Source organism: Leptosomus discolor, chromosome 6, assembly GCF_034619465.1.
Source record: "Leptosomus discolor isolate bLepDis1 chromosome 6, bLepDis1.hap2, whole genome shotgun sequence".
NCBI classification, from domain to species: Eukaryota; Metazoa; Chordata; class Aves; order Leptosomiformes; family Leptosomidae; genus Leptosomus; species Leptosomus discolor.
Window position 1 is genome coordinate 16480400 of NC_141396.1, and position 22492 is coordinate 16502891.

A 22492-nucleotide genomic window follows, 5' to 3' on the forward strand; every position below is an offset into this window, starting at 1 on the left:
GTTCAAATGATCCTGCTGTCCGTCAGACCTTGCCTTCTGTGTAGGGTGAGCCAGGGTCAAATGCCATCCCTGTGACATCTGTAACCGCAGAAATGCACCTGACCTTTGAAACCGGGATAGGATTCCAGGTGTGGGCTCATCTCCTTCCAGTATGAAACTTGGATGCCCTTCACCACTGTGTCAGAGCTGGGGGCCGTGTTACCAGAGACAAGTGACTTTATAACATCTCTTTTCATCTGCTGTTGGCAAGGAAAGTTCAGCCTTTCCTGTGCTTATTCTACCTTGCATCTCTTTCAGAGCAGATCCCTGCAGTGCCTGGGGAGCAGAGGAGGAAATCACCACTCCAGGGCTGCCAGCCCACGGACACCTCTCCTGCATACCACCACAGCCTGCTTTCTGCTCCCACAGGCCCCTGTGCAGCAAGCAAGCCCTGACATAGAATATTAAGTTAGAATAGACCTCTGAGATCATCAAGTTCAAATAATCAAGTAGGGCCTCCAAGGCATACACCACACACCTGGCTAACTTCTGCTCTGCACACAGAGGAGCTTCATGCCACCCCTTGAGGTCAGTGAGAGAGGAGGGCTCCCTGCCTGGTGACAGCCCGGCCAAGCCCTGCTACTGGAGTGGCTCTCCTGGGGTGCTGGGGTCTTTGCAGGTTTCGTGTCCTGCCTGCTGATCCCAAAGCTGCCCAGCTGGCATCTCCCCTGTGGCCTTGGTAAGCAGTGGGGCACCAGCCAGCTGCAGCAGGAGAGACCAAAGAAAGAGCTGACCCACTATTTAGGGAGGACTGACATTAACACAGGACGCTGCTGGGAGAGCCAAAACACTTAATCCCTTTTTTTTTTGCTTCAATCTTCCCTGAAAACTCAAAAGTAATCAAATGCCTGATAAAGCTAATGCCAGTGTTAGCAGGATACGAAATCAAATGACAGTGAGAGATTTGGTTAGAGAGTAATTAGGTAACTGTGGTGTTCTCAATCATCCCTGCCTGTTGAACTGCATCCCAGGACACTTGACGAGCTTCCTGAAGCAGCCTCAGAGATGCAACCACTTAACTGTGAGGAGCCACCAGGGATGGGGAGGTTCCAGGGGGCCGGGGAGGGCAGACCAAGGGCTCTACTTTCAAAAGACAGGAAGGAGGCACTGGGGAATTACAGAGTAGGCAGACTGGCTTCAGGTCCCAGAAAAATACTTGGACAAATAATCAAGCTGCTTGTCAGCACTTACAAAATATAAGGAGATGATCAACAGCAACAGGAATGTGTCAAGAACAAATCACACAGAGGCAATCGACTGACAGGAGAGCAGGGCTTGCGGGCAGCAAAGCAGCCATTTAGGTCTTACACCTTGATGGTTTTTAAGGCTTTTAACATGATTGCACATGATGTTCTCTCCAGAAAGTGAGGTAACCCTGATTTAGACTGAACTGCAGAGAGAAATTCGCACACCAAGAGCAGCTACCAGTAATTTGCTGTCAAACTGAAGGGTCTAGGCAGCCTGCTCTGGGTCTTTTTACACATTTCCAACGGAAAGGGGTATAAAGGAGCAGAGAATATATACATAAGACTTGCCATGGCACTAAGGTGCTAGCATGTGTTACCATGGCCAAGGGAGATAAAGAGGACGGAGAGGAGGTGACTGTACACTCGGGGAATTGTTCTAAGCCCAGGAGTGATGCTTTGAGACTCCCTGTAGCTGCGCTGCCTGGCCGAGGTGCAAGTGAGACAGTGACGGTCGGGAGCTGCTCGCGCCGGTTGGGATAAGCTGCTCACAGCCTGTACGTCTGCATGAATTCTGTTGCCTTTCCTGGTCACTGAAAGCCTTGGTGAATTTGGAGCCAGCTCTGAGGTCTGAGAAGAATAAATATATTTTGAAAGTAATGTTTTAAGGAGGGTCAAGGAAGTAAGCTAACTGAATAGCTAATATTTAATGGAACACAGCAAAGTCATGGAAAGGAGAAGAAAGGAAAAATGTGGAAAAGAAATTCCTGATTCCTTTCTTTTTCTAAACCCTACTGGTTATTTGAGTGAAAAGTAGCTGAATTAGATTAATCTAATGAATTCATCCCACTGGTTCAGGCACATTAGCTGTTTTTCTGGATGTTTAGTGAATTAGAGACAGATACAGTTACTTAATATTCATTTACTTCAGACCTCCAGGCAAAAAGCTGCACTTGAAATGAGACTCCTATAAAGAGAATAAGATAGACACGTAAATAACAGCACGAAGATAACAAAAAGGTGTTACCTGCAGTTCCCCTGCTGGAAAAGAAACATTTTCACTGGCGCAAAACAGTTGTAGTTCTTAAGTATTATAGGAGGGGATTTGGTTCATGTTTAGGAGCCTCTGCAGAGGGCTGGGAATTGATTTTCCATGCATCCACCGGAGGAAACAAGACGTCTGTTTATCCCAGTGCAGGGCCTGCCACTGTGAAATTATATTTTCCCCATGACACTTATTTTGTTTCTGTGCGCCTGGACAGAGATGCCACATGTATTTCATGTTCTGCCACGACTTTCCAAGCTGGAAACCTCAGCAATCAGGGAGAGAGCAAGGAGACACACACACAGATGTATGGGGGTTATTCCCACCTATTCCCTGTGGTCTCCCAGGCCACAAACCTACCTGCAGACTGCAACGAGGCTACAAAGAGCAGAAAACTACTAATAAACCTACCTCTGAATCAAACCAGATTGTTAATACGGGCACTTCTGGGATTAAGAGTATCGGGTATCAAGTCCACTTATCTCCTTCATCTTCGGCAACTGTCTCAGGATAGTGTAAACCTGGAAGCACCAGTCTCTCCAGTGACTCTGGCAGAGCCTTGATGACCAGTTTGCACAAGGTGCCCAACCACTAGTGGTTAAAGGGCATGTCTGACCCCTCCTGAGATGACTGCCTTAAACTGGACATCTCCATTGCAGACAGATGCAGTTAGATGAGAAAAGCACTGTCAATGGTGGCTAAAGCACAAAAATATGCATATTTAGAAGACCTCAAGTGATGTCCAGTCCTCCAAAAGCTCAAACAGGGCCAAAAGAAAATGCTATAAATATTTTACTGCCGTGATAAGGATGGCTACATTACTTCTGAGTAATGAGAACACGAAGAATCGCAGTATTATTACAGCTGGCTAAAACTCACTTTGATGATCACTGGATGATTGCACTGTTTTTTCTTCGTCAAACATAGAAAATCTTGCTGGATTTTAACCTTTCTCCAGCTAACAGATCATTAGGCAAGGCTTTCACAAAGCATTTCAATAGAAAAATCCATTGTCATACCAGAATGAATCTTAATGGAGCAGAACTGGATTTATAAGACGTTCTCCCTGCCCCTTCTCCCCCTCTGCCCAGTGCAGAGATGCACACGCTCAGCACTTACATGCCACTGGACTCAGGGAGAAGGAATAAAGCAAAAAAAGAAAAAAAAAAAAAAAAAGAAAAAAAAAAAAAAAAGAGAATAAAAAGAAAGTGCAAAGATGCCGACAGTCAGCTTGGAGCGAGGCTAACCAACGCAGCAAAGCTACGTACTCCATTCTGTCGCACCCAGCGGCAGTGCTTGCTGGTAGGTTTCAGTGGCGATGGACGCCTGCCTCGGTGGGTTTGGGACTAACAGCACCCAGTAGGCAGAGACAGAGGCCCCATGGCCCTGGCACAAAAAAGAAATCAGAAGATATTTGGGCTTTCTCAACCTTTTACATCCTTGGTTGCAGAGGCTTGAATGCATCTGGAGAGTGAATACCGCCTGATGATGCACGGCTGGGTGGCCGCCAGTGAAGATCTGCTCACAATCCTGCCCTCAGCTGAAGCTCGCACAGGAATTAAAGATTTTGGCTGTTTGCATGGATCTCTCACCCTGCACAGAGGGAGACAAACAATTTAAAAATGCAGGAGAAGGTGTCTGAGAGGCCACAAATGGTGATGGGGTTCATGGGACAAGTATGCTCTTTGGGATTCTTTTCCATTTTTCTCCTTTTTATATGAGGCTAAATTTTAAAATTCTCCAAAAGATGGATGGCACTTAGCTCAGTGGCATGCCAACACAAAATCTGAGGTACATTAAAATGTCTCTGGCAGCTTAAAGTAATTGGAAAGACTTTCCAGGTGTAGTTACAGAGTTAAACATTATACTAGAGACTTCATAGAGAACATAGTATTGACTGCTATTGGGTAAGAGGGACAGTTCAATAATCTCTGGGTTTGAAAGTCTTCCACATTTTTTATTCTGCTTCAGGAATTTTGCTTTGGCAGGGTTTAGCACAAAGAGTGGAAATTCATATGCATGCTGAGACAGAGGCTGAGATCAGCCAGTGGGCTGAGGGGTGGTGGGGCATGGCACAGTGTGCTGGGGGCTTTCGTAACTCTGGGAAGTCAACCAGGAGGACAGGAGAGAAGAGCCTGTTCTCTCTCTATCCCCACCGTCCACCACGTCTGTCTCTTGCATGTACAGAGTGTGCCAGCGCTGAGGAGGATGGGGCGAGAGCTGAGCATGGAGCAGGCAGCACACATCACACTCCCCAAATCCGCAGGTTAACTGAGAGACCAAGCAAATGCACAACAGATGAACCCTTCTGTTGATAACGCAAAGAAATGCAGTCCTAGAAATAATGATCTCAACTAATCACAGGTATTTCTCGACTCTTCATTCCCCATAAATTCAGACTAATGCCAGGAGCGTCCCTGCAAACAGCTCATGGTGCCAGCACTGAAGGCAGCAGCATCCCCTGCCTCTTGAGTACCCTTCAGGAGGTAGCGGAGGGAAGGGGTTGAGAAAGACCTGGCAAAGAGCAAAGAGAAGCCCAGAGAGAGCTCTACAGGGAGGGGGCAGAAGGTGTGGTACAGAGTGTTCAGACGAGAGATGAGTAAGAAGTCTAGCGAGAGCAATGAATGGAAAAAGAAAGGTATTCTCACTTACAGAAGAACAAGTGGGTACGTGCAAAGTTTATTTACAAACAAATGGCCACCATAATCAGCTGAATCCCATTTGCACTGGCTCTCTTGAGCTGAAAATCCTCATAAAACCACATGTGTGTGGCAAGGACTTAAAGTTTTCTTAGCAAATAAATATGAATCAGAAAATATGCAACAGGCAATCAAAGTAACCTCAGACACACAGGATAGGTCTGCAAAACTGGCTTGAAATCACCCCAGAGATCCCATCCCCAGTCATGGTAGGGTTTCAGACAGGGAAACCATAACCCCCCATCCACAATTTGTACAGTTAGAGCACCGAAGAATAGCCTTCATCGTCACTGCATGTTCAGAGGAAAAGCAACACCCCATACCATCCGTATGCACTGTAACATCCAGCTTAATTCACTGGATCATGGGAAGATTTTCCTATTCTAGCTGCACGCTAAGCCATTCCTTCAAAGTTGCTGCTTAAGGAGAATTTTAAAGATTTTGAGGCTACCAAGAAACACACAGAGTTGCTGGAAATTGCACTGTAATGATGACCATCCCAGCTGGGAAGCTGTTTGGTTTTAATTCAGTCTTCTGAAACATTTTGCTACGCAGTAAAACCACACCATGTAAAGATGCTGAAGAATTCCCAAACAAAATTGCTGGCAGGAGGGAAAAGTTTGCTCGCCTCAGACACACATTTCACCTGAAATGCTCCCTCTACCTGATCAGGCTCCCAATTTCCCCTGAAAAATATTAGAGGTGTGCAAAACTGTCCCTTGCTCTCATTTACCTCCTAGGATTCCTTATTGCTCTATGGAGGAGCAAAGGCTGGGGGTACACTGCGCACGGGAAGTACTTCCCAAGGCAAGGTGCAGCGTTGGAGGTCTGCTCTGAGTGACAAGAAGTGCTTTGGCAGAGCCTAACGGTGCTATAGAAAAGGGATCTAGTTTAATCCCATCTGAGGAATACCTGAAAGTTGGAGGAACTGGCTTTAATACTGCCAGCCAGTAAAGAAATGCTGCGCACTGTGTGTTAATGAGAACCTGGATTTTATATCCAGCTGGATGACAGATGGGGGATCTGGCGGTATTCCCCCCGGAGTATCGAGGGGGCCTTGTTCCAAGGGAATTGTTGTCATCATCCCTGGTCTTTAAGCAGCTGAACATCGACCCTCAATATTCATTCAAGTCTTTAACTAGATTTTTCATTTCACTGCCAACGCAGAGGTGATTATGCTGACCACGTGAGCTAGGTTTAGTCCTTAACACCACCGTACAGAAATAGCAGTCTGGGGGCTTGGTGTCAATCTCTCGCCAATAAGGAGCTTGGCCGGCGGCCATGGATTGTGGGCCGAGTTCCCAGCTGGCATATAACTTGGAAGACAACCACGAGGTCTGGGTTCAATATCCAATTGCTAAGGAGTCTGGCTGACAGCCTCATTTTGTGGAATGAATCCCAAATTAATATAATGCTTTTGATACCAGACAAGGGGCATGGCCCACTTCCAAATGCTGTAAGGGCTCAGATAAAAGCCATAGGCATTGGGTTCAGTGTGTAAATGGTATCGAGGTTGGATAACAGTCAGGATTGGGCTTAATTCTCAGATGGTGAGAAAAAGGAATGAGCCTTGAGCTCTGCCTTCATGTAAAAAAAACTGCTTAAATGAGCAGAATAGCTCTGTTTTCAATCCTCGCGTGGTAAAGAGCTCACAGGACAGTAACGTTTCTAGGAACAAGTGTAAATTGAGATAGAGCTTCAGAAGAGATGTGGGATCTGGGTTCAATCTCTAAATACTGTAAAGCTCAGATAATGGCCAGAGGGGCAATTTCCAAACCCCCTGTTCCAGCCTGGTGCCTAGGAGGGAACCAAGATCACATTACAGCTAAGAAAGCTGTTTTCTTCTGCTGCATAACATAATTTTCCCTTTTGGATCAGGATGAATCCAGCATCTTGTAAAGTTTCAGAGGGAAATGGAGGTGGGTGGGGAGAGGGCTACAGGTTTGAGCAGAGCAGAACAGAACAAGAAAAAATAAGACTGTGAGCACCACCTGCTCTTGTGCACTTCATTGACCACCCCAGATCACTGGGCTCAAGCCATGGAAACTGCTCCAGAGAAAACATGGGTACAGCTCATTAGCATCCTCGCTGCTTCGCAGTGCCTGCACCACTGGGCATCCTCAGGGCCTTTGCAGGAGGCAGCTCATCCCACCCGGAGACGGCGATAGCCTGCATTGCAGTTACTTCCCACTGACACCACTTGCACAAGGGATTGGTGTGAAACAGCGTGCGCAGCAATAACTCACTCCCACTCTCATAGCTCACTTGTGGATTAGCCTCCTGATGCAGCTAGGCTAGTTTGCTTGAAGCTGTTCCACTTGGTATAAAGGAATGCAAATAAAATGTGTATAAAATATTCAAATACTACTTTGAGTGGGCATTTAAAGTTGGTCTGTTACATAGGAAACACTTCCTGGACAAGATTTTGCTAAAAGCGATATCGATCCTGTGAAAAGCTTCAAATTTGATAAACCAGAACTACCTCACTTCCCTTGAGGAAATTCTTTAAAATCTAATTCTGGTCCCTGGGACTCTCAGCTTTAGCTCTAAAGTCTGAATAGGATAGACCACAGAGGACAGGGCCTGATCGCTGTGAGTGCTGCTATAACAAGCTGTGGTTTGTCAATCTGACCTCCCCCTAGCCCGACTCTTGAGCAGCAACTGCAGACTTGGGGTAAAAACCCCTAAACACCCTCTTGGGGCAGCAAGTAGCCATTCCTAATGACCAGGGGTGCTGAAGACAAGCCCTGTCAGCACCATCCTCTGCATGTGCGGTGGGAACAGCCCAGCATTTTGCTCTTTACCTTGTGCAAAGCTATGACATTGAGGACAGGTTACAGCCCATGCCACAAAGCCACCTTCCTCTGGGCTTCCTACGCACATGGAGGGAGCAAACCCACCAGGCTTGGGAACACGGCTGCAAATATAACCCAGCTCTGCTGCCAGACCGTTTGCTGACAGAATGACTGTTTTATATGGCTATAAGAGCAGCTATAAGCGCAGCTGTCTGAAAAGCAACAAAATCTATGATGTGTGTTTCTAAATTCAATGACAGCTGGCAGTGCTGCGCTGCAGCTCATTCCTTCTTTTACGCAGTTTAGCTAAAACACTTCTCTGCGATCACCCCAATTTATCAACCAACAGCAGTTTCTGGAACAATTTAAAAGCATTCCCAAATAGGCAAGAAGTGGTCAGCTCTTCAAGCACTCAGCAATCTGTGAGCTCCCAAATAGGCAGGCAGCTGGAGATGGACAGAGACAGCTGATGGGAGGACCGAATGCCCTCCCCAGCTGCCTCACAGGGAGGACAGTGCTGTGGATCATGTCAGGATTGGGGGCTCTGAGGCAGGGGTACCTGGTCAGCTGCAGAGCATTACCCACTGGTGTGAGAATGGTGATTTATATGGTTTAAAGCTGGCTTGAGGCACAAACATGAGCCATTTCTGCACTGCCAGGGAGGGGAGGTGACTTGGTCTCTGCACAGTGCTGCTCCCCAGCTGAGGAAGCCACATGAGCAGGATCTCCTCCTGCGACCCAGTCTCACCTCCCAGCCATGGGAAACCCCGCACAGCCCACACCCACACAGGTGTGTACAAGATAGCAGCATAGCTTGCTCTACAGCCATACACTGTCCCATGCCTGTCCCTGTCCCCATGCTCACCTCCTCCCGCCGGCTGCGGGGCAGACAACAGCAGCCGTCAGGTGGACGCACACCCCTGTGCATCACTTGCTGCTTAAGCAAGCTGCATCCACATCACTCTTTCAAGGTGCCACAGTTGCAAGGCAGAGGTTTTCTTTATAAATACTTTTTCTCTACAGCACCTGAAGTGCTAACAGCAAGAGGATAGATGTTTTCAGCTCTTTCCTGCAAAAAGTGGGCTGGGCAGCATGGGCTGAGCAACATCCTATGCACATGCTGCATGGCTAAACTGGAACGAAAGATGTTTATAACATGTTCATTTAATCTCAGTAAAATGCTTAACCCAGGTAAACTTTGCATCTAGCTCACCAATTCCCTTCAGCCCAGCAGGCAGCTCCCATACTCTGTTTCTGCTGCCTGAACTGCTATCATGTGGCAGACACAGGGCTTGATTCAGAAGAGCCTCGCACAGGGATGAGAGCCAGACCCAACCGACAGCATCCCCGGAGCCGCAGAAGGCGCAGCGCCTCATACCGGACCTCTCTACCTCCCACCCCCCAGAGTCTCTTGCTGCTCCAGAGGAGAGTGACACTGATCAGTCACGCTAGGAAGCTGAAATACCACATTGGGAACAAATTCAAACTGAGGACTTCAGCATTGCCAAATCCCAGCATTCAAAACCCATGAGTCAAACTCCCAAAAATCATGAGACCGGCTCAAGAAACCTGGTTTTAACATAATTTTCATTGGCTGCTGTTTTCAAAAATTTGAGGTGCCTTTATAGGACATTTTTAAGCTCCTCTACCAGGAGAGCTAAAAATCTGGCTTGTTTTTATTTTTCTTTTTAACAGCAGTTGATGTGCAGCAAAACACCCATTTTATCTTACAAGTTGTTTGGGTTGGGTTCTCTTCCCCGTGGGTGGGGACTGTAGTCGGTGACCAGGGGTGGCAGGGGCACACCTGACGCCCCTTGCCAGTGGGCAACAGTGATTGCTCTGCCGTTAAGCAAGGATCTGCCCATCTCCTCCTACAATCCCTAGCTATTTGGGGCATAAACCCAGAACCCACAAAAATCAGGTGCCTCATTTTAAGGGTCTGAGTCAACGTTTCCTATTGTGCAAGGAGCCGTAGTCACGGTGTGCCGCTGAAAACTACCGATCCCAGTTCCAGCCCATCGTCTCCTGCCTGCTGACCCCATTTCTCACCACTGGCCGTCCCTGGCTGTTCCTGCTCGGCAGAGCAGCTGATTTCCCTGGGAGGAAGAGGGAGTGACTAGCGCTCTGAGCGCACTTTGTGAGCTGGGCATCTGGTATTTTTCAAAACTCTAAAACATTTTAACTGAAATCTGTCCTAAAAAAAAACACAACAAACCCAACCAAAAAACAACGCATAAAACCGGAAATGTTTCAATCTGAAATCCTTAATTAAAACCACACTCTTTAGTACATAAAGAAGGAAGTTAAAACACAAACGTACTTTTGCACATTACAGACAGCTTTATAATAAACACAAAGCACTGCCAAGAAAGAGGCATTTTCAAGGCTAAAGTAGATGCCTCCAGCTGCACTCAAATAATGTCAGAGGGCTTGTCCACGCTGCCGAGTGTCATTGCATTTGAACATGACAGCGAATGACCAAGCTAGGCGGGCACTTATTGGCGCAGACTGCTAGCACTACAGCAAGGACCACAACCCACTGGGGTCTGTGAACTCCACTGACTTCCCACAGATCCCAGACTCTGGTCTTAATCTGTAAAATATTTGAAGGAACTGGCCCTGGCTCTTCCAGCTCCTCTAGGCTCGCAGATACAGCTCAGCTGGAGGGACCCAGTTTGGCAGGAGTTCTCCCCAGATAATCTTTAAGGGAATCTTGTACCAAAGCTGTACAGGGTGGAGTTTGAACCTGATTTCAGAGGCACAGATGAATGGCTGGAAAAAGCCAGCATCGTTAGCCTCATGTCCCACACCACACAGCCTGGGATGCACACAAGGAGTGCAGGAGTCAAACCCAGTCCCTCAGCAGGACAGATCGGATTTTTTGTAAAGGTATCCATTGCCAGCTTAAAATTTGCTGCAAGTATGGAAGTCAGCCTACCCCCATGTAAAATTTTGCATTGATTTAAGGTCCATGGTCAGAATAGGCACTTGGCTTCTAGTTCAAACTTACCTGTTTTGGCTTCCCAGTGACTGGATCTTGCTATAGCCCTGCCTGTTAAGTTTTTTGTTTCTTGGGAATAGCTCAAGGTTAAGACCAAGCCTCCTCTAAATACACTTTAATTACACAGCTTATGTTGCAGGTCTTGAGCATCTTCAGAGTAATGCAAGTTGTTCCAAGCTTCCAATCAATTCTATAGTTCTTTGCTGTCCTACAAGTCGTACCAAGCTATGTCAATAAACTGCTGCTACGTGTGATGTTTAGGATCTCACGAAACAATATTGATGTGCTGAGGGAGGGTAGGTCTGCTCAGATTCCTGCTCCTCCGCATCAGCCACAGAGCTGTACTTGAGTGCCCACTGCTGCCTTGGCAAGATGGTCTTCTTCAGAGAGGATGCTGGAAAAAGTAGCATCTGGCTGAAGATGGTCGGTGCTTCTCCAACCTGGAGAGAAGTCTGGAAATTAGGTCTGATGGGAGCCACTCACAAAAGCAAGCGGATGCCGTAATAGCAGCTGAAGGCTTGGGGTATGGCTAAAGGAAAGGGAAATTGCAGTAGGCTCAGAGAAAAACTGAATGAAAATAACAGGGCAGCTTTCTGATCATATTGTATGTCTGCACATAAATGCCAGAAGAACAGAGAATGAACAAGACTGCTATAAAGCCCTCATATACAACTACAGCATTTAGCCTCACACATGCTTCATGGAAAGATATCATCGGAGGGGAATACTGATAGGAGGAGATGTAATGTTTAGGAAGCAGGAGGAGGAAATAGGAAGGGTTTTTTTCTATGAAGAATACTTTGGGGTTCAAGAAGATGTGAGAAACAGACTCTCTGCATATCCCCAGGGGCAGAGAAAGAGACGAGGAGCACAGGAGCTGTCTCACAGAGCTCCATTAATCAGAAACAGGACATGGACGATGCCTTTTTGAGCATCTGACTGAAGCAGCCAAATAATTGGAGTTGGTAGGAACAGGTAATTTTAATTACCCTGGCAACTGCTAAAGGCAGGGCAGAGCAGGTCCCAGACACACCAAGCTGCTGGAATGTGTGGTGAAAAGTTGTTCTGCTGAAGGGAATGTTTACTACTTGGATATTATTGATACAGAAAGTTGATTAATAGTCCAAAACTGGAAGTAAATTTGAGTGCAAGTGGTTACAAAACCATAAAGTCCAGCACTTTAAGGCAGTGAAGGAACAAGAACAACGGATTAAAGATAATGTATTTCAAAAAAAGCAAATTTGAACAAATTCAGGGCACAGGTCAAGAGGATCTCTGGGGAAGGGAGTTTAAGACAGCATTTCCCAACCAGTGAGACATGGAGAGGCAACAGCTGTGCTGTGGGTCCAGGGGAGAGAGTAGCAGAAAGAACAGCAGGAAAATACCCTGCAAATACGTACAACTAAGAGGAAGAAAGAGGAATCCATAACTCGGTGCAAAACAGTAAACAACATATTGACACAAAGACAGCTCTTTGTTTCAGTTTTCATAGAAACAATTAGCTGTGACATGGCTGTTAATTACATTAATTTTAAGTGCGAAACAAAAGCAGACCTGAAGAGGGGATGAATAGATTAAAGACTACTTAGGAAATCTAAAGCAAAAAAGTTCTCAGTTATCACTATGAAATCTGTGTCAGGTTCTTTTGTCAAATACAGAACATTCATATGTATTCAATAAATATTTTTCTGCATTTTCACCCAGAATTTTGCCATTATCAGCATTCCCTCCACCCATAATGCTGCCCTTTGCTGAAATGGTTTTACTGCTGGTGTACTGGAAGTGCACTTATTGCTTTACTCCCCTGGACACAGATGCATCCCTGATACCCTCAGCTTCCCCTCACTGCTTGCCAGTGTTTCAGAGGAATGCACCTCCTCCAGCTTCACTGCAACGGAGATACCACCATCTGAACTACTTTATCCTTTTAAGGTGAGCAGGGAAGAACAGCAATGACCCCTTGTGAAGTAAGCACCCAAAGTGGCTCAGGAGAACTCTATAGGAGCTCTATACCTTTATCTTCCTGGAGAACAAACCAAAGACAGCCCAGCCCTGGAGATCAACACTGCAGATATACGGACTTGGATGGGATGGATGTTAGATTTCACAACAGTTACTCTGCAGCCACTGCTGCCAGCACAACTCCTCCGCATTAGTTAGCACATCCTCGGTCGCTGTGGAGATGGAGCGGGGTGCTCACACAGCCTGCCAGGACAGTAGCTCCAAATATCATCCATTAATTGTGTCGTGCCTAGAGGTGGTTGTCAAAAATGCAGGGAGCCACGTAGGCAGAAAAGAGCACAGCTCACTCACGGTATGTGGGACCAGATAAACACAGAGCAAAAGGCTCTGCCATGAGTTACTCCAGTCAATGAATGGATTTAGATGTCAGATGTTAGCTCTTTTCCAGAGAGACCCTCTGCATGTTTTTTAATACATCTGTGTACCCAACTGCTCAGTGACCTATAGCACTGCCCTCCCTCCTTCTCCCCTCTTACTACTGGAACACAAATCCTTCAACTGAAAATACATCATATTCTGGAGCTAAAGAGTCATATTAAAATCTAGTATATGAGGTGCTGGATTAAGCTAATGGTGTCATTGGCTTGCCTTCTGGGAGAGGGATCTGAGATTTTTGCAATATATTTGTCAGATTTTTAAACTCACTCAGCTAAGCAAATAACCACTGTTGAGCCTCTGAAAAGGATTCTGCCCCCAGCCAGAGGAGACAGCCTTCCGAGACAATTCTTGGGGATAAAGGTTGATCTAAATAAGCACAATTTCTCAAGGTTTAACTGAGTGCGTCTCCCTGGTTAGTAAACGGTTAACTTTCTGGATATGGCATAATCTCCACCAAAAAATAAATGCATGGAAAATATTAAAATCAACTTATTAAAATAAGTTCCCCCAAAATTGCCTGGCAGTCTCTAATTAAATAATTCCACCCGAGAATCTCGTCCCCTCAGATCGCATATGGGATATGCCCACTGGCTCCCACCTTTGGTAAATGGGAACCATGTGGGCAGCATTAGAAGAGGGAAGTGCAAGAAAAGGTGAGCCCAGACAAAGACAGCTGAACACACCATGGCATGCTCGGGAAGATTAAAGAGAGACAAAAAAAAAGGAGAGCTGAAAGATTTTGACAACAGAGAACTGGAAAGGTTACGTATCTGAGAAAGGTTATGGGCTTGGTCTGAGCAGGAAGGAAGGTGTTAGCAGTTGGAAGAAAAGACTAGCTCCTGTCCTGTGAGAAAACGCTTCAAAAGCATTTACTTTCCAGCTCAGCAATGACCTTGCTCCACTTATTGCTGAGGGCTGTGGATGTTGGAAGCCTGATCCTGCAAAATGAGGCTGGTTGCACATTATTGTACAGCTGATAAACATTACACTTTCAGAATTGAGAAATTTATTTATGCTCACAGCACTCAGAAATGACTCAACAGATTCTCACTCAGATTTCAGGTCATCTCCTCGAGCTCTCTGAAAGTTTAGCATAAGGAATTCCTATTTAAACAGAGATGATAGGATAAAATTATAAGCACTCAAACCAGCCTTGCAACCACCAATGGGGGTTTCCACATGTTCTTGTGCTATATCAGCACCAAGGGGACAAATGGGGCGAGAGGCTGGATACCAGGAGCACCTCCTGGAGAGAAAAGAGAGAGAGACAGAGGGTGCCCAGGACAAAGGCAGTAGCAGCAGCAAACTCAAGCAGCCCCAGCCTCTTCCCAGCAGCACCAACCAGATCTGGTGGTGGTGCACTGCTGTGCAACACAACAGCTTTGACCACAAAGACTAACGGCAATGAAGAAGTAGATCTCTACAGTGATTTAGGGAGTAATGCAAAATATTTTGTGTGCACACGTATAGAAACGAGGACTACATCTTTCTAGAGCACTTCTGGCCATCCAATCAAGTCACATATCCAGCACTTGTATTAGAAGAGATGTCAGCAGCAGGGAGAGGTTTACCAAGCTGACCCTTCAGGTCCTAGTTAATCACGATTCCTTTCTGATGAACTTTACTGACACCCCAGCGCACACAAGTCCTGGCATGACAAACGCAACATATCCCCGTAACTATCAGAGGGGCCTAGAAAACCTCATTAGCTTGCTAATTGCTCTTCACCCAAGTATAATCTAATCACCTCAAGGCCTGAGCAGAAGGGAAACCCAGCCTCTGCAGCGCCCTGGAGGAGTTTTGGCAGTGCTGTTGATAACTGTGCTCCAGAAGGGCATTGTCTGGGGCACTGCACTGAGAGCTGGGTTTTAATCGGTGCACTTCCTGCATATCCCATTCCTTGACATGGGAGGTGCTGCAAGTCCTATCAGTGATGATTTCTCACTTCTCAAAGGATGGAGATCTGCAAAATTTCCTTAGCCTCTAATGGCTCCTTCCCAAGGACAGACTCGCTAGGAGGTGCTAGCTATTGGCAGCTCGAGGGCCCAGAGGAGCTGTTGACCGTGTTTAGGCCACAATCCAGAACACTTGATTTCATCCAGCATAAGTGGAGCTGTTTTATTTATTCTAATGTTCTGATGGTGCAGGAGGAGTGCTCCCTGGCTGCCCGCGACAGCCACAGCCCTGTTACAGACATGGGGTCCAATGCACAGCACTGCTCCAGAAAACACTGCTCCCAGGGACAAGGCGCTTATCTTCACATACCACCTAGAGGCAAGTTTTCAGCAGACCCATGCTGCCTCCCCAGAGACATTTATTCTTTTCTTAGACCTGTTGTCTGACTCTGTACACCTTCCCCAGTCAGGTGAGCCCATGTGGTTGCTCCACATCATACTGGAGGACTGTTTAAGTTTCTCATCTCCAGCAATGGCTAAGAGGAGATGCTTGGAGAAGAGCACGAGAGGGGCAACCACGCCATGACGCCTCCCAGGCTACACTCCTAGCCTCCAGGAATCAGTGGCAGAGTGCACCAAACATACAAGGCATCAGGAATCTTACTTACTGAATAAAAGCAACAGCAACAGCCAGCAAATAACAATGGCCCCAGCACTTCCCATGCGCTATGAGTATGATGCAACACAACTCAGAGTAACCTGCTATCTCATCTAAAGGTCTGAGAGCAAGATGTCCTAGATCGCACAAAACAGCGAGAGTCTGCTGAGCCCTCAGAACAGACTCACGCCAAATTATAAATAAAGATCCAAGACGACTTGACACAAATACTGAGGCAATGACTAGAGGAATGACTTATGAAGTGCACAGCAAATGCCTGCAGGGCTGACCAAATGGAGGAGAAGCTTTTAAGAACTGCAGAAGCTTTCCAGAGGAAGAGAATCTAAGGAGTGCCAATTTGTGTCAAAGATTTTCCATCTGCACATAAATAAATAAATAAACAAGGAAGATAGAAGCAGAGAGGGAGAAATCTGTATTGTCCATCACAGAGCCCTATGTGGGTGTAGCTCCTCCAATGCAGAGTCTGTGCTGGACTCCAGCGAGACTGAAGTGTTGCAGATGGCCGGCGGCAGTCATCTGTGTAGAGCTGAATTACATTTTATAGGTCTAATTCTACCTCTAAAATTAATACTGTGTCTTCTATGTGTCTGAGGTATCCTTTGGACCTGCACAGCATTCATCTGCCGGAGCATGGTCTAGTAGAACAGCAAGAACAAAGGAGCAAGAGAAGAAGATGGGGGACAATAAGTAGAAGGGAAAAAGAAATAAATCTATTGGCCAAGCCATGACACCCCAGCTCCCATTAACTCCCAGTGTTGCTCACTGCAGCACCTTGGCATAAGGACACCAGCCTTGCCACCCACCGACATGTCCATGGAGGGAGCAGAGAGGGAGGGATGGCAGGCAAAGAGGGGACGAAGGCAAGCCAAAGAGCGCGGGAGGGAAAACATATTTGGAGGTTTATTTTTCACACAAGATTCACAACATTCCTCAGAAAATTTAATTTTGCCGTCCTGTTCTTGTTTGCTAACCAGAACCAATTTAATTTTAAAACAACACGCAGAGCCAACGGGGGGAAAAAACATTTTGCAATGGCTCTTCGCTCCCACTTGGAACGGCGAGTACTGCTTAACTCGTTCGTCTCCCACAGCCACAACACCGGCTTGTGGGGAGCCAGCCCACCGGGAAAACCAGGAGGGAACCAGGGACTCACTGGCGCCGGTAAACGATACAAATGGCTTTTTTTGAGCAACTTGATGAATCCCACTCCGTGCATCTGCAGAGGCTGGAGGTGGCGGGAGAGGCTCCCTGCTCGACAGCTCGCTCGCTGGTTTCTAGAAAAAAAATGGCTTGTTACCGCATTTAACAAAGAGCAGAAAGCTCCTATTCCTCTTCCGCTACCAAGAACACACACATTTCTTATATCAGTATGCGAGTTTTCTGTGTTTTTAAGCCTTGTTGTGACAGTTCAGTAAAAAAGCTAAAAAAAAAAATCAAGCACTGTTCAAAGGCAAGGTTAACACACTCGTATGCAACCTGGCTTGTCAGAGAACACAAGAAACTCCAAACACGTTGCTTCTGCTTACCATCTGCACAAGCTTATTCAGACTAAAATAACAAAGTGTGTTTCCTGATCTCCATCAACATAAATAGAGCCATTAAGCTGCGAGGCTGTTTACATTCTGGGAAATAGTCATTGCATTCATCCTGATTGCTCCTTATCCCGCAGCCACAGCAACCCCACACTGTGCTAGCAGCAGCTCTGCTGCAGCCCACAGCCCCACTGGTTAACACTAGGCACCAGCACCCACCACATCTGTGCCACAAAGCCAATGTAAAAGCCTTTGCAACTACTATACATTGCTGTTCAAATCTGGTTTTATAACTCGAAACAAGGACACACTTGAAGGATCCAGCTCTCCCAGCTGTAATATCTGGTAGGCAGAAGTAGGAACATTTACGTTTTTTTAAGGGGAGCTCTTTTGGTAGGTAAAATTGTAAATATTAGAACAGAAAAGACCTGGACCTTGCCGGTGGTGTGCTTACAACAGCTCTGTCTTCTGCGTCATGCAAGGACTAACACTCCAACACAAGCACGTAGAGATGGCACAGCCTCCATCCCAGAGGATTCACATCCTGGAAGGGGAGGGGACGGTACCATCTGCAAGCCGTTGCATCCCAGAACATCGGAGCCAAGCGCTGTGCTCTTTTGGCCTAGACAACCCATCTGCTCGTAGAGAAGGGCTGAGAGCAAATGTCACTCAGCCCCACAGGGGTCCCACCACTCCAACCAGCACCTCTTTGTCCTTGTGGGGACCTGGCTCCTGGGTGCTGGCGGGCACATTTCCACAAGCTCCTGGGAACATGTGCCTTTCTGGATGCTGGCCTGCGTTGCTAGTCTTGTTACAGCCCTAATAGGTGCTCCCTGTAATTGTGGGAGACCATTGTTTTTTCTTGGCCTAGGTTCACCTGCAGAATTGTAGAAGAATGAGAATTCCACATTTGGAAATAATAACAAAAGGATAAAACCGGGCAAATAACGGTGCAGGCCAGGTCACACATTCCCGTTTTATTAGACTCAAACCCTCCTAAAAGAATTTCCTTGAATTTGCGTGTACTAGCTAAGCACAAATATTTTCTAGAGGACATTCTGTTTCACAAAATGGAGGGGCTCCACTTCTGCGAGGGTTACATCATAAATTACCCATTATAAGTTCGGCAAGCTTTGCCTTTATGCTATCTAGCATAACAGCTCTGCCCTCTTGGCTCGGCTTGGTGAGCCAGCTCCGCAGTTTCACCATCCCGTCAGAAATGTTCCTCGGTGCAAGGCCAGAAAGTTGCGTCTCTGTATCGCTGCTCTTCACAGCTTGTGTGTCTCTGTCCCAGCTGAAAATATCCTTTTTCCTCTTTTACATATGGCTCTTCCCTATCCTCTCCCTCTGCTAGCAATTAACTCACTGGAGCATTCAGGAAACAGAACGAAAGACAACACTGAAGATAAATCCATAGTCCCATTCCCCACCGTACTGACGGGGACAATGTTGCTTAGCTCACCTTTGTGCCGAAAGGCAGCGTTCAGCAGAAAGCCCGCATGATATGAACAAGGATGAGAAAGAAGTGAGTATGAGTGCATTTGCTTTAGCTGCTGATGTTCTGCCAATCATGTCATACGTAAACATTTAACAGCAGCGCTCGTGAAAGCCAGCACACCAATATTTGCTTTTACCTTTACTGTCAAGGCATCCAAGCTATGCAAACATTGTTTTTAAAAGCGTAAAACAAATATGGTTTTGTGCTTGTATGTGAGTAACAGTGAGGTCGGATATACCACGGGAATGCCATCACCCTTGGCAGAGCTGGTATGTCCAACAGAACCATCCTGCCTTGATTCAGAGCTGTTAATAATGTGCCAGGAACCATCGCTGGTTCCAGAGCTACGCACCCGCTGGGAGAGAGGCTTTCATCACAGCCCTGTAATTAAGGGGAAATGTTAATGTTACATGTTAATAACTTGGAACATCCGTTATCCTGGGAGTTCAGAGAATTTAAAAAATGTTAGTATTTTGATAAAGCTAATCAGTTTACATACCAACTTTAATTTAACTCCAAATAAATCAGGAAGGTTTAACTTTTTTATGCAAAGAGATTCCTGAAGAAATAGAAGATGCCTCAGTGTAAGCATAGCAAGTCTCAGCCATGATATGGGCAGGCACAGTATGCCAGCATACAGTACCTTCCATCTGTCCCTCTGCATCTAAAACAGTTAAAAAAATTACTTAATGCTTTGCACAACAAACTTGAAATATCCTCACAACCCCCCAGGTTCACTTGGGGTGGGAGCAGGGCAGGGGGGTACACTGAGTGAAAAAAGGATGCCTGTGGCTGGACAGTGTGTTTTAATCGTGTCCAGCCCCTCCCATTTGAGGTGTATGTATCAAGTGTCTGTCCAAACAGGAAGGCCGCACACACGGGATAGTCTCACGCACTTGAGAAGGAAAACATCTCCCAGTTGTGCGTGGGTTGGCTCCGAGGCTCAGGAAACACACGGGAGATGATGCCCGGGGACAGGGCGGTCTTTGCCATGGGATGTGCTTGGGGATGCTGTGGTGGGGTCACTGGGCAATGGGCTGTTTCAGGTCAGGACCAGAGAGGACACCGTCCCCTGCCCGGGGTCAGGTCCTGCTCAGAAGACACCTAACCCAGATGGGAGAGGTAAAAGTTGCAGCCCCAGTCCGTTCTCGAGTGTGGGGCAATGTTTCACTGTCAAAAAGACTATGCTGGCCAGGAGTGTTAGTACATCATTCAGCATTAAGAAACATTTTCCACTTAAGAACAGACACAAGCTTGAAGCCAGTGTAAAAGCACCCTTTCAATCAGTAGTAACAATGGCATCATTCAGTTCTGCTGATGCTTCAGTAGAGATCAGTACTTTTGCCTGCATGGTTTTAATAAAAGCAGCCAAATAATTCAGGGATGGGCTCTCCAGAAAGCCCTACGGAGGGTTTGTGTACTCAAAAACAGAGCACGGGATTCATGGCAGTTAAGGTGGTACTTGTGCAAATGCAGCTGCCCTGGGATAAAGATGTTCCCAGCACAAGCTGAAGCAGTACAGAGCTGTATGCAGACAAGCCCCTGGAGAGGCAGAAGAGAATTATGGAGTGTTGAGCTAATTAAGTTCACAGCCTTAATTATTGGAGCACTACAGCTGATAATGCAAAACCAGCCTTGTAAACAAGCTTCTATTTTCAGCCACTCATGCCAACAACTTTCTTCTGAAAGCATCTGCTGCAGAACTCAGACTTGTCCCATCCCAAGGGCATGTTCTGGAGAGTATAAAAAGGTGCTCCGAAGCCCTGTCATGTCAGGTAATTAAATCAAAAGAGATCTTGACAATTCCCATTTTTAAACAAATAATGAAAACATGATGGAACATTTCAAACTCATATGTGCGCTGGATCATGCATGGCTTAAGTGCTGGTTGCAATGCAAAAAAAAAAAAAAAAAAAAAAAAAAAAAGAACATGGGAATTCAGTTTTATATATGGCTTCTAAACTCATGACCTTTAGCTTCTCTTCAGAGCATCCTCTCCTGAGATCAGAGGAACAAGAGGCAGGGTCACACACCGACCCTCTGCTAGTCCCAGGAGAGCACAGATGGAGTCACAGCCTCACACCTTAACTGGCCCCATCCTTCCGGCCATGCTAAAAGTTCTTATAGGCTCTAAAGCTGGAGGAACCATCAGATCACCTTGTCTGACCTCTTATACATCACACAGTATAGTATTTCACCCGCTTATCCATGTGTTGAGCCAAATAACTCAAATTTGGCTGAAGTGTATTTTCTGTAAAGGCATACAGACTGAATATAAAGCATTACAAGATGAAGCAGCCACTTTTTTCTCTTTTTTTTTTTTTTCTCCTTAGGTAGTTTATGCAGCCGGCTAAATATTTGTGTCCCATTTCTAACTGGAATTCTTTGGTTTTGGTTTCCAGCCATTAGATTAAGAGTCTGTGCAATAGATTCTATATTTTTTTCCTGAGAACACACAAATCCAGTAACTTTTTGGTCGTCTTTTTGATACACTAAACTGACTAAATTTGTGAAGGCTCCTGCAGCAGGGTACTCCCACCCCATGATGAGCCAAGAGCACCCTGTGGAGCACCCCTCCACTCCTCCCACATGCACACGTTCAGGCAAAATAGCAAACTGAATGCGTTCAGTAGATATGTGCCTCAGCTGGCACATGGGGAGCACAGAGAGGAAGAGGTGAAAGAGAACGACAACTCTCAGCTGCAAGGAAAAGTCATGGGAGCTTGGAGGTTGCACGAAATTCTATCCTGTTGAGTGCTGAGGTCTGCGGTTACAGCAACGTCCAAAGTGCCATTTCTGTTCACGCATATGATTCACACATCAGTGCATAGAAAACAATCCTCGAAAAAAAACCCTCAGTCCAGAAAGGTCAACACATAATCTAGGCTGCCCTGCTTCATAGCCAAAGCCAGGTACTTCCCAAAGCCACCTTCACTGAACTCAGTAATTCAAATTTTACTCAATAGCAAAACGCATGAGAATGACTATTTTTTTCTTAAACGGAAAACACATGCACCAGGTTCACTTTTATACTGCTGTCCACTCAGTGAAGGGTTAAATGTTTCCTGGGACAGGGTGCAAGCAATGATGTAAGGGTTTGAGAGCCTTGGACATGGGGCAGCTGGAACAAATGGACCATCATGAGCTGTCAACATGTGAACAAAGACATCAAGTATGAGATGGGATTCTTACGCATTAAAATACACACTTCACAATTCCCACAGCAGATGGTGATAACTCACCCAATTATCCCTGTCTTATGACAGTGTATAGCAGAAATGTTAACAAGGGAACCAGTGCTAAGGACAGACAAATACGGACAGATCTCCACAGGGTTGTGCACGATATGACACATACTACGATATTCCAGTGCCACCCAAGGGAACTAGGGCTGGGCAAATAGGGGAAAGAAATTAGAAGAGGATCAGATCACCTATTTCTGCTGTGAGTAGCAGTTTGAAGAACAGAAGAAGCTAAGATGCTGCATTTCAGTCCTGGGACAGTAGCAGTGAATGATAAGCCAGGCTCAGACACACACCTCCCCTCCCCCCCTGCAACCTCCAGGGCACATCTGATTTTTAAAGGACAATGCATTTTATTATTTCACACCTTTGCCCTACCATTGTAAATCCATGAAATAATTTGTCACCTAAGCCCTGCTTAGTGTTAAACCTGACCCTAAGGCTCTCCATCACTAACCACACCTGCCCTACATCCCAGAGAAG

At 46.2% G+C, this 22492-nt stretch overlaps 1 protein-coding gene across 1 annotated transcript in view; it reads right to left on the minus strand.

The window, feature by feature from the left end:
• The window catches only part of HPSE2 (heparanase 2 (inactive)), a 111565-nt gene that overhangs the window by 38785 nt on the left and 50288 nt on the right, over positions 1-22492 (minus strand). The gene's annotated exons all lie outside the window — the stretch shown is intronic.